The following is a 12,878-nucleotide window of genomic DNA, read 5'->3' on the forward strand; positions in this document are numbered from 1 at the left end:
TGTAGCTTGGTGCTGAAGTAATTGGCTCTTTTAGTCTTGCATTATAAGTTCTTTTTCAGAGTATAAGGTTGAGAACCATGAGCAACTCTCACATTTTGGTAATTGCTCTACGGAATAACTTACCTTTTAAAAACATATGTTATTCAGCTGTGACTCCTACTTCCCTCACAATGCCATGAGAATTTCCTCATTTCATATAACATCATCACAATCTTATTTTCTGAGATTCTCCTTTTAACTGTTTCCTTAAGTACCATCACTTAATAATATTTTCTTTTCAGTTTATCAACTAGTTGGGGAAGTGATGTACTTGTTAGCACTGAAGAGTTTCTTAGGAGAATGCAGAATGATTTAGTCTTAAAGATTTTCTACCTGTCAGAGAATTAACGCATGATGATAGCTACTTGCAGAAAGTTGCACACTATTTACTGCTGTTGTGTCACATCAACCCTCAGTACATGACCAGAAATTAATTCAGAAAGTTTCACTAATACATTGAGTAAAACTCATTGAGATGGTTTAATACCTCTTTAAATGCAACATTTGTGTGTGTGTGTGTTTGAGAGAGAGAGAGAGAGAGAGAGAGAGAGAGAGTTGGATTGATTTGGCTGTGAAAAGACAGAACTCTACAGTGCTCTAATATTGATAAATAGGTGTCTTCTAAATTGATTTCCCCTCTTTCTTATAGTTAAGCAGATAGATTATTTTATAGTTTTGTTTTCTCCGTGTGGAGGGAACAAAAGGACTAGCAAGTTTTTTTTTTCTGTCTTTTTCTTTTTTCTTTCAAAATAACTGAGAGAACATTAAGAAATGGAATTGTAAATATGTTTCCATTCTGTTACAGAAAAGTTTAACATTTTCCTCTGTTTCTTAGACATCATTTAAAACTCTGAAATGACTCTTGTTTGTACTAGCACTCAAGGAAGAGAAAAAAATAGTCTATTATAAAGAACTCACTCCCAGAAATTTCTCACGATATGATATTGTCACCAGAGAAGAGATGTTTCCTGAGAAGGGTCTGGGGAATCCTGGAGAGAAGGGGGGACCTGGGCTTAGGACCAGTGTGGTCCTTGGCAAATTTCATGAAAAAGAATTTCAGCACATGCCAGTCAAAGGCAGAGATCCATAGGTTTGTTTAGGAAAGTAGATACAAATTCAAGAGAGAATGAGGGCAATCTCGAGAGGGACCTGGGTTTAGGACCAGTGTGGTCCTTGGCAAATTTCATGAAAAAGAATTTCAGCACATGCCAGTCAAAGGCAGAGATCCATAGGTTTGTTTAGGAAAGTAGATACAAATTCAAGAGAGAATGAGGGCAATCTCGAGAGGGATGACTTTTTGGGTAAAGCAAGGAATATACATTCAAGGAAGGAGAATGTGAGCCATTTTGAAAGTGAGCCATGTGTTTTGGGGGTTCTCTGCCCTTCTTTTAAAGGAATCTTGGTGAAGGATACATATGGAAAGGCATGTAGGAATGTTATCAGTCCGATCATCTCATGACAGGATCTAGTGGTCTTGATCTATCTCCATATCCTCAGGTTGACGTGCTCTTTGTTATCTGATCAATAGGTAGCCCTGAAGAGCCCCCTAAATTATAGGTTCCTCAAGGTAGTGTATCTTTTTGCTTACTCTACTTATCCAGGGGTTAATTAACCGTGTTCAGGTGGATTTGCTGATTTCCCAGGAATTTGGAAGTATGCAGCACTTCTGAATTAAAATCTTTTCCTTGTTTTTCGTTCATGTCTCCTTTCTACCTGTTTTTATTTTTTTTTAATCCTATGTCAGTATCTTAACAAAGATCACTTATTACTCTTATCTTGGGGTTATCTGGGTGTTGGGTCCTTTATCTGGGTGTTGGGCTACATCAAAATGAAAAAATGCTAAATAATCAGTTAATTTTTGAGTTTTCCCTTGCAACCTGGAGATTAGAGAGAAGTAACTCCTCCTTTAGGAGGAAAAAGTAATTTATTTTCTACTCTTCATGGTTAATAGTTTGGATGGACCTCTGCAACTAAAGACAGAGAAAAACGAATAGAAGTTTAATATCATATATGTCTTATGGGAGATACCCAGAGATATGAATATATCTCAAAAAGTAGCTTTGAGTTCAGACTCAAATGTCATCATCAACAGAACCCAAGAAAGAAGGGTGTTTAGGAAGGTCCATTGTGAGAAGATGCCCAAGAAGTGCATGGTAAGCAAGAGTAAGGCTTGTTAAGCAGAATAAAGTCCCTGTCTTCTCCATTGACAACAGTCTTTAGTGAGTTAGCCATCCTTTCTTCCTGGCACAAAGAGAGAAACCCCTCCCCCCCACCCTGCAAATGGAAATTTCCTTTATGGATTTAGATTTTTCTTAAAATATGGGTTATTTCTGTATTATTTTCAGGGCTTTTCCTGTGACTTACAGTCTCTTAAAATAATCAGTCAAAATAATCTTTATGGCAAAGAGGCATATTTTCCTTGGCATATTCTGGTCTCCTAGAGTCACATTTTGAGGTCATGTAATTTAGTGTCTTACCCAGTTTCATACTGCCACCCCGGCACTAAACTGTCTCAAGTTGAGACAGGAGAGTTTTGTGTTTTTCATTCATCCATCAGTGAGAAGTTATTAAACAGTTTCCATCCAGAACCATGTCAGGTACCATGAAAACTGCAAAAATCACATTGGACCATTTCCAGATCTCAAGGAAACTTGCCCTTGGGTTTCTCTTTTCCTTTCCCTTCCTCCCCATCTTCTGCCAACTTTGTGAAGAATTTGAGATTGTTGAGTAAATTAAAGGTAGTGTACAGGTAATATAACAAGTAACCATGAAATATAAGCATGACCTTCTTTAGTAATATAAGTCGGTAGGCCCAGGGAATTAACTAAATTTGGTAAAGATCTCTTGGCCACTAATTTATCTTGTGTAACATCCATGTCTTACTGGAGGAAACATTTCAGTTTTTTTTTTTTTTTTTAAAGCAGGTAGAATCTTTTGAGGATAAAACCAAAGGTGGAATCAACCAGTTAAAATTTGTATATTGACTATAGCGTGTTTTTCAAACAAAAGCACAGGTGTTGGAGGTAAGGGTGAGGGCACAGATGAGATCAGTCTTTACCTTTGTCTCCCCAGACCTCAGCATAGTGCATGTTTATGTTTGGTGCTTGAGATATAGTTCTATAAATTTTAACTATTCATTGGATGGTTTTGCACTGACTTTGGGTAACAATGAAGAGAGGCTATGTAGTCCATGCCTTGAAATGTTGTGTTCTCTTTCCCTAGAAAGCCATCTTCCCACCCTTTGCTTTGCTTAGCTCCTCCTCACCCTCCAGGTCTTAGATTTAATTCAGTTCCTTTGTTTTAGTAAGTCCTAGACTGATCTGATCCTTTCTGCTTGAAAGGATACATTCCCAGCAGGAGTCTTGGACTCCTGCCTGTCTCCTTGAATAGCTTTCAAAAGTTTTTTTTGATCAACTTAGTACCCTTGCCCCTACCATGGTACCTGATGCTTCCTATTATGTAACTCAGTAAATGCTTCATTCCATGAATGAAAGTAATTAATTACTAAACAATGTGGTGAGTAGTGCTTTCAATTAACTTTGAATGAAAATGAAGATAATGGATGAAAATGAAGATACTATTAAGCATAACAATGATGATAATGATGATGATGATAAAGGGTGATAGTAACCACTCTATTGCATTTGAACCTTGTGCCAGGCCCTTTTAAATGATCTCACTGAATCTCCTAATAACTTTGTTAGGAAGGCAACGTGATTAACCCCATTTTACCAAGGAGAAAAATGAGCATGGGGAAGATTGATGACTTGGATAGAGTCGTACACCTGTTTGGTTTGATAGAGCCCAGGATTCAAACCCATTTCCTTCACCACAATATAAAATTATATCCCTATGCTATTTTGCTGAAGTGTTTTTGGGATTATGGTCTGCAGGAATGAATGATGGTGTCCTCACTGTGACAAGTTACCCTGTGATAACTCAAAACAGCTGAAGTCTGCCATCATATTTCATTGTAAGGTGTCTACCACGTTTTTTATGCAGAAACAGAAAAATGTAGAACCAGTGGTCATAGAATCTGCTTCAAGGTAATGGGGTTGGAATGTTCTTTTTGCCTGTGTCCTATTGGTACACAGCCCTCTGGCTGAATGCCCTTTGCTGTAGTTCTGTGTATAAGGACTTATCACATACTTCATTTGTTCATTTGAAAATCCAGTGTTTACTGCAGTGCATAGCAGCCACATTATGATGATTACTTAGGCAGACAAATTAAATGATTCAGTGTGGTAGTAGCTCTAAAAAGTCTTAATTTCCATGTGTGGAATCATGTTTATCATCACCCAAATTCAAAGGCACAAAATAGCACATTTACATTGGTAACTTACTCATAAAATTCCCTTTCTACCTTGTTTGTTTTCTTGTTACCAACCAAACCATATCCCATGTGGAGGATGAAACATAAAATAGTGGTATTTAAATATTAGGGCTGTGATGGGGGCCAGGCAGTTGAGGCCAGTCGAGCATCTCATTCGTGCCTTCTGCTTCCTAGTTTCATGCATGTAAAGATTTTGGAATCCCCATATCTGTCTTTAAAGATTTGCCTAACTGCTTCTTCAAAGCTTTAGGGCCTCTCAGATAAATGTACATAAAAGACATTTTTTAAACAATATTGACTCAAAAGGAAGACTGCAGGTCATGGTTTTCACTTCATGATTACTGAACTTTTCTGAAAGCTTTATTCCTCCATTGAGTCTCCCTCCAGGAAAACAAGGAACATTCTTTGCAATTCTAACACTTTTAAAGAATGACCTCCTTGGCTCAAAGAGAATCTTTTGATTATTAGTGGCAAAAATGAATTATCCTAAAGCGAACTCTTTTTTGAAAGCATAGATCCCGTTTTGTAAGAGGAAAACCTAATCTCAAGCCCTAGAACATGTCAGGTTAATGGCTAACTTGCTGCAAGGAGAGAAATAGGAAAAAGCAAAATTGCTAAATCTGCTGAAGAACTAATCAAGCATATTGTTCCCTTGATTCTAGAAAATTGCAAGGAGCTTTTAGAAAGGTTGAAAAGATGTCCATGGCACACTTTCATTTACTTTGTTGTAAATGTGTATTCCTCCTTCCCTGAGGTGTTGGTATTCCTAGGGGTGTGGGGGGATGGAGGTGCTGAAGATTATAGCTACTGGTGATATTCTGGTGTGCCCTGGCAAAGTTCCTGTCATTCCAAATGACAAATGGTTCCCTCTGCTGGGTGAACTTAAATTCAGTCCTTAAACTGAGACAGCCCGGAAGGAATCACCATTGGTCTTATGTTTATTAAAATATAGTTGTGAGGCTGGGGTATAGCTCATTACGACAGCACTGGCCTGGCATACCTGAGACCCTGGGTTTGATCCCCAGCACTGCACAGACAACAAACACAAACAAAGCCAAACAACAACAACATTAAAAACTATAGAGTAGATCACGGCACCCCCCCCCCCAACCGCTGCACACCTATAATCCCAGCTGCTTAGAGGCTGAGGCAGGAGGAACACAGGCTTGAGGCCAGCCTTTGTAATTTAGTGACCCTGTCTCAAGATAAAATAGGACTGGGGAGTGTGGCTCAGTGGCAGAGCACTTGCCGAGCATGTGCAAGGACCTGGGTTCAATCCCAGCACTGCAAAACAATCAAAAAACATAGCTTTGAATTTTATCCTTAAGAAACCAACCACCTATGACCCGCTTAAGTATGTTCCAGAACTGGTGATGAATGCCATGGCTTCCTTTCTTTCCTTCATCTTTCCCTCCTTCCTCTTTTCTTTGATTTCAAAAACTTTTAAAAATACAAAGAGTACAACAAATATCTTTATTTCTAGTATTCAAAAATGAGTATCTTTTTGTTAGGCCAGATTTGGCTTCCAGTGTTGCTTCCTTTTAAAAGAAATTATTAGAGGGAAGAGGGAGGGGAGGTGCAATGAAATTAACTAAATTATGCTGTTATATTGTGTGCAGTACAAATAGGTAACAATGAATCCCACTGTTGTGTATAATTATAGTGCACCAATAAAAAGAAAAATTAAAAAAGAAAAGAAATTATTGATGAAACTCAATTCCCCTTTAACTATCACAACTGTTCTTTCCTTCACCCACTATACCCTCTGCTGCCTACACCACCTGCCCCAAATTCTCCAACATAAACATGGGCTGTATTTGACCAGCCTCATGTTTATACTTTTACCTACATACATGTGTATTCTTAACGAATACATGCAATTATGTTTGTTTAAAATTTTCCTTTTATCAACAATGCCTCGTATTTAATCCTGTAAATACAGCACATTTTTCTTACCCATTCCCCTTTCTTGGTGCCTCTTAGATCATTCCAGGTTTTGTTATTCTAAAAACAAATATTAATCTTTTTAGTATATGTCTCCTTGTGCATATAATTTTGAGCCAAGTGCATCCCTCAGGAAGAATCACTATGCCAGGGGATGTTTGTAGTATCACTTTCAGTAACTATAGTCAAGTTGTTCCCTAGAATAATAATTGCTTTAAAATGCCCAAATTGTGGTTGGTTCTGCCAAAAGCAAACTAAAATATTATGCTATTCCCCTCCACATCTTGGACAACACTGAATTTTTTCAGTCTCTTTCATGTTCAGATGGAAGAAAAATGGAATCAATTATTTTAGTTTGCATTTTCCAACACTTTTTTTTCTTTTAAAGAATGGACTTCTTTCTTTATGTCTTGATCTTTGTGATTTATTCTTTGAATCATCTTTATTTCTATTTATTTGTTGTGTTTTTCTTTTTCTTGATTTTAGGAGTCCCTTGCATATTCTGGTATTCACCCACAACTTTGGTATAGGGCTGACATTTGAGAAGATCATTTCTTCAGATTATTAGAACAGTTAAATTGTTCTGTTTCCAGATTTATTTTCATATTTTATCAAGAAGTCAGGCACATCTTTCTACCCCCAGTCGGTTGCAAATCCTTTTGGATCTACTTTCAAAATATGCTACATGGACCTGACCACTTTTCACTGTCCACTGTGCTACATTGAGTACCTTCATTCTCCAGGGTCTGCAGGAGCCTCCTCAGTGGCCTGGTTCTTTAGTTCATTCTCACCAAAGACCTGGAGAGACCTTATCAAAGTGTAAGTTAGCTCTTTAATTACCTCTCGTGAGAACCATGTAATAATGGCTTTGCACTTTGCTGCCAATAAAAACCCAAGTCCTTTTAGTGGCCCGAGAGGTCCAGCACACACCAGCCCCATGTCACAGTCACTGTCACTGCTCCTTCTCATCTCCCACTTCTCTCCTCTTGCTCTGGTCCCTGCTGTTCTCTAACACACCAGTGTTCTCATGCACTTTCTTTTCCCTCCCTCTGGAATTTATTTCCATCCAAAACCATCTATCTTTTTTTGCTGAATTCTCATTTAGATTTTTCCCAGAGATGTTACCTCCCCTGGAGATATTTTCTAACCTCCTTGCTTAAAAATGCAGCAATCGCTCTACACTGACTGCCTTTGTTTCCCAGGGCTATAGTAACAAAGTATCACAGATTGAGTAGCTTACAACAGAAATTTTTTTGCCTGGCAGCTCTAGAATCTACAGGTTTGAAATCAAAGTGTCAGTAGGGCCATGCTCTCTCTGAAAACTACAGGGAACCCCCACCTCTCCTCTCCTTAGTTTCTGGTGGTTTGATAGTAATTCTTGACATTCTTTGTCTTGCAGCTACATAAGCCACGTCTCTGTCATCACCTGGCATCTCCCTGTGTGTCTCTGTCTTTACTTATGGTTTGGATCTCTAGTATGCCCTAAAGTTGTTTTGAAAGCTTGGTTTCCAGAGCAGCAGTGTCTAGAGGTGATCTTACCTGGTTGGTGGATTAACACATTTGATGGATTAAAAATAGGTGGGGCATGGGTGGAGGAAATAAGTCATTAGGGACTACATGTTGGCCCCTTCCTCTCTTTCTGTCTCTGTTTCTGTTTCTCTTTCTTTCTGCCTCCCAGCTCACTTCCTCATACCATGATATTCTGCATCACCTTAGGCCCAGAGCAATGGAGCCACTGACCATGGACTGAAACCTCTGGATCCCTGAGTAAAATAAGATTTTCTTCCTCCAAGTTATTTGTGGCATTTTTGGCTACAGTGATAAAAGGCTGATGGATACACTTCATCTTTGCTTGTTATATCTTCAATAACTTTATTTTCAAAGAAAGTAAAGTTCCAACGTACTGGGGTTAGGAACCCAACATTTTTTTTTTTTTTCTGAAGTGCAGGGAAAATAATTCCAACCATAACACACATCATTTCCTTTCCTACTTTGTTTCTCCAGAGCACTTAGCACTATTTAACCAACCATATATTTCACCTATATTTTTGTCTGTCTTTCCCCACCAGAATATAGACAGCATGAAGTCAGGATGTGGGGCTATGTTTATTGCTGTAATATATTAGTGCCTGACCCCTTAATAGCATCTCAGTAAACATTTGTCAAATGAATGCATTCACTCTGTTAAATTATGGCATTGAGCAGGCCAATTAACATGTTATGGAATAAAAATAATTAGGTAAATTCACCCTTATACAAAATCCTACAGAATGAGTCAGTGTTTATTATTTTAATATTTTTTATTTCAAAGAAGGGCATCTGAAGGAAAAGTAGAGGTAGATATCAGAAAAGATAGGAGTGAGCTGACTAGTTGGGGGATGAATATATCATCATTGAGTGATTTATGGGTAGTGAGATATCTTTGGTCCCTTTGTTATTCTTCCACTTATCCTTACAATTAAGATGGAAAAAGATTTTGCTTTGTCTAACATATTCTTGGAACTATGTATATACTTTGTATATACTATGTATATACTTTAACTTATTTATAAATAATATATTCTTAAAAAATGTATCCCTTGCATATTATTATGCCCATTTTTCAGAAGCAAAGAGTGAGGAACAACAAGGTTGAGCAGCCATGTAAGCCACAGAGATAATACATTACTAGGATCTAAATTCAGGCCAGTGGGACCAAAACCTGTGTTCTTTCCCTTGTCATATGACTTTAGATTCTACTGGGAGTAGAATTTCATAGGAAAGGTTGTAAACTGACCCACAAATGATTTTTCAGACAGGTGATTTGGCATAGAACATCACTTTTGGTAAGTACCCTTCTTACCAAAACTCATGGATCAACCTTATATTTTGGCACAATGGAAAGCCCTAGTGCCAGCCTGCCCAGTTCCTGAGAAGGGCCAAATGATATTGTCAGGCCAGCCCTGGAATAGGCATCAGACGATAGAGAGTCAAGGCACCATTGTGAGGTCATGTGTGAATCACCAAAGCCCCTCTCAGCCACATCTCTCCTCTGCAGAGCAATGATGATGCTCATAAGAAATCACATGTGCCTTTATTCTGCCTTTTAAACAATATCTGTGCAGTCATACCAGCTCAGTTTTTGTGGTTTGTGGTTTCTGTTGAGTTCTCTGCTAAAATATCATCAAAATTTCTTGTTTGTGGTATAGGTATCCTAGGACAACCTGCTGACCTTAACTCCTCTACAAAAAAATCTGTGCATCCAGCCACTGAGAACTCCAAGGAAGCAGCAGTAGTCTAAAAGGTAGTGTTTGCTTCATTTTAAATTTTTTTTCAGAGGGTCTGACATAACTGAACTGCTACGGGCAAACTTATAATAGTAGAACATTCATATGTACATATAAAATAGAACTTTTAAAATGGTAAAATTCAGGTCTAGATTCCCTTGGAGAATTTACCTTGTCTCGACTTCTATTTGTAGCTGCCATTTTAAAGTTGGAATATAAATATTATGTCAGTTAAATAAAAGAGTGATGACTTCACTTTATGAAAGAAAGCTTTGCCTTTGCTTTCCATGAAATGTAGCTTAACTGTTGCTTGATTGATATGCCATTATATGATTCTCACCCCACAGACAGTTACACATATTTAATAATTTTTATGTATAAAAAGAAAGGTTAAACAGTTACAGTGTCAAGTTGTTATGCCTTATGGTGGCTTTAAGAATGATGGTGAAATTGAAATGAAATGCGTAGCACCAGGAGGCGGCTTTTGCCATGAGCCATGTCTCCTAAAATGGCTTGGGATCTTTCTTGGTAAGAGGAAGTCCTAGTGGTATCCAGTGGGACAAGGAAGGCTGGATCTTATCAAAAGGTTCAAAGATCAGGTAAAATGATCTCTTGCCTTTATACATCTTTGAATGGTGACATTGGAAAAGTTAAACATGTGTTTTTTTAAAATAGCAATCAAAGAGAAGACATGCACTATTGAGGGTCAGAAAACAGTACTCCAAAAGTGTGAGTGTTGGCATGCTGAGCTGAAAGATGTTGGTAGGGCCTCAGAAGCAAAATCTTTTTTGACTGTATCCTATTCCCCTCCCTCCCCAGGCAGGCCTTAGATACTGGAACCCCTCTCCCTCAAAACCAGCCATAAAACCTAGAAATGTTTACTCATAACTTTCCCCCAACATCTGTGTAAGAGCTGGCCATAAAGAAATTCTCTGGCCTACCTTGTCTGACAGTCGGTCATCCCAGAAGGGTCCTGTTTTGTACATGGGAAATAGGAATGCCGCAAAGAAATACCTAGAAGAATTGAAACCCATAGGCCTTGCTGGGTTTCTTCTCTTTGTCTCCCACTGATAGGTCATTCCCATTTTGTCCAATCTCACTTCTATACAGCTGTCCATTTTCATCAGATCTTGGCATTAAAAAAAAGCCCAGTTTTCCTTGTGTCTCTGGGCTTTCATTTCTGAAGGCTCCTGTGTGACATACAACATTTATTAGGTAGATTGGTTTACTTTTCTCTTATTAACCTGTCTTTTGTTATTTTGTTAGAGGAGCATTGGCTGTGCCCCTTTTAATAGGTGTCCCATCTTTCTCCCCCTGCAGTACTAAGCTGATAAATTCCTCTGCATGGGGTCACTAGGCTGTGCTCATTTAATCCCACTTTTATATAAATACTCATATCCTTTTCCACCAGTCATTCTCATCTCTCCTCCTTCAATAGTGTGTCCCACTCCTGGGTCTTGGCAAACAATTTTGCATGATATATACATATTTATTATATGATATACATATATGTTAGCCTCATGTGCCAGAACACAATGATGTTGTGTTTTCTTTCTTGCTTCCAGTTAAGACCCAGTCTCCTGTAACCTATATGCCTCACCATCCTTGACCTGCCTTCCTTTTTCTCTCATCCAATGGTCTTCTAAAACCCATGCCAAGTTTATGAAGTCAGGCAAGACTGCACCTAGAATTTGTAGGATTGTGAGTCATTGCTGTATCTTCTAGAAGTACTCACCAAGTTCAGGTTGTGTTGGGATGAGGCAAGCATCTTCACTTTCTAGTATGCCTGACTTCTTTTTAGTGAATCATGTACCCATCCTAGAAAATTTCCCTGGAAAAGAGAGAAGGTTTAAAAGTAGGAAATTCAATGAACTGAAATGAATGGCATTATTTGATCTTTCTGTTATTATTATTCTAGTTAGTGTTTTAAGCCCTGAAGCAAGGCACTTTTTAAAGTGAAAACTATCAATACAAAATATATATCTGAAAGAGTAGGATTTGAACATCAGTAATTACTAGAAAAAAGAATTGTAGCTTATTTTCAAGTTTTAGAAACCTGTCTTCCTCCTTACATAGAAAGACTTCTCTACTAACAATAAAGGGCATGTGCCTAATGATTTCAACTACTCCCATTTTTCTGTTTCTTTTAAGATTTCAGCTGTTCAATGGGAGATATCAGTCAACTCTCTTAGCCTCTCTGAACTCTGGTTTCTTCTTCCATAAAATGAGGCTAATTATGGGAAAGACCTCATGGAATGGCTATGCAAGATTAAATGATAATTTATGTAAAGTGGTTAAGAAGGTGTCTTGCAGGCAGAAGCTTTCAAGAAATGGAAGCCAGAATGATTATTATTAGAAGGAAATGTTCACTTACCAACTCTGTGTTGTTGTGGAAGGATTTTCAGTATTTTATTTTTCTTGGGATATTACCCATTGCAATCTGAAACCCTAAAAGTAAGGTAAAATAATGTGGCAAAGTACCATGTAGATATTTTTGGTAGTCATGATTTTATGCAAACAGCAATGCTTTGAGGTTAAATTCTGCCAATCTAAGAGCCACGTCTGAGTAATATTTTATCATTTAACTTTGTGCTGTGCTTTCATTCCAAATCCACCAATGTACTTGGCAAGATGATCAAGGAACACCTAATTCCAACTTCTGTTTCTTCTTAAACTAAAACCAAATATTACTAGATGAGATAGTAGATGGAGGTTAAACATTTTTCAGAGAAGAGGTAGGAAATGCAAAGGAATTTTTCCTTAATGTTTTTATTTGTTTCTACTTCTTTTATGGATATGTAAACTCTACTAGATTTAACATTCTCACAGATATCAACTGTAATATAAACCTCCCAACAAATATCTGGAGGCCCTAGAAAGTAAAAATAAGAAGTCAGATTACTTGGGGGAGTTGAAATTCAAAAGTCAGAAGTAAGTTTTTCATTTTACAACTTTTAGACTGAGAGCAGGCTGAAGTTAATGTCACCTGGGATGGCTAACCCTCAATTTAAAAACCTGTATACAGTCTTTGAGGTTTGAAGACCCAAACAACAGAATCCAGGTAACATAGACACTGAAAAATGAGTTTGGAATCTGTTGAAGAAGAGAGACAGAGAAGAGAAGCTCCTTCATCTGTTTATAAACATTAACCAAATATTTGGCTGATACCTGAACCATGTATTCAAGAGCGGATATAAGTTAGCACAGTTAAAAATTTAAAAACTGAGTTGAATTTGACCTGCCATCTGAGGTGATTTTCAGTTTGCATATAACTAAATTAATTGCCTGCTAAAATT

General features: G+C 37.8%; 1 protein-coding gene across 5 annotated transcripts in view; it reads left to right on the forward strand.

Moving 5' to 3' along the window:
* Fhit (fragile histidine triad diadenosine triphosphatase) overlaps positions 1 to 12,878 on the forward strand; it is a 1,398,971-nt gene that overhangs the window by 375,217 nt on the left and 1,010,876 nt on the right. For 4 of the 5 annotated variants that reach the window (XM_076867894.1, XM_076867902.1, XM_076867927.1 and 1 more), the window contains one exon: positions 9,505 to 9,599. The exons of the other annotated variant lie outside the window; for it this stretch is intronic. The gene's annotated coding sequence lies outside the window, so the exon portion shown is untranslated. The remainder of the gene's footprint in view (positions 1 to 9,504; positions 9,600 to 12,878) is intronic. 5 annotated transcript variants of the gene reach the window in all.

Source organism: Callospermophilus lateralis, chromosome 1 (assembly GCF_048772815.1).
Source record: "Callospermophilus lateralis isolate mCalLat2 chromosome 1, mCalLat2.hap1, whole genome shotgun sequence".
Lineage (NCBI taxonomy): Eukaryota > Metazoa > Chordata > Mammalia > Rodentia > Sciuridae > Callospermophilus > Callospermophilus lateralis.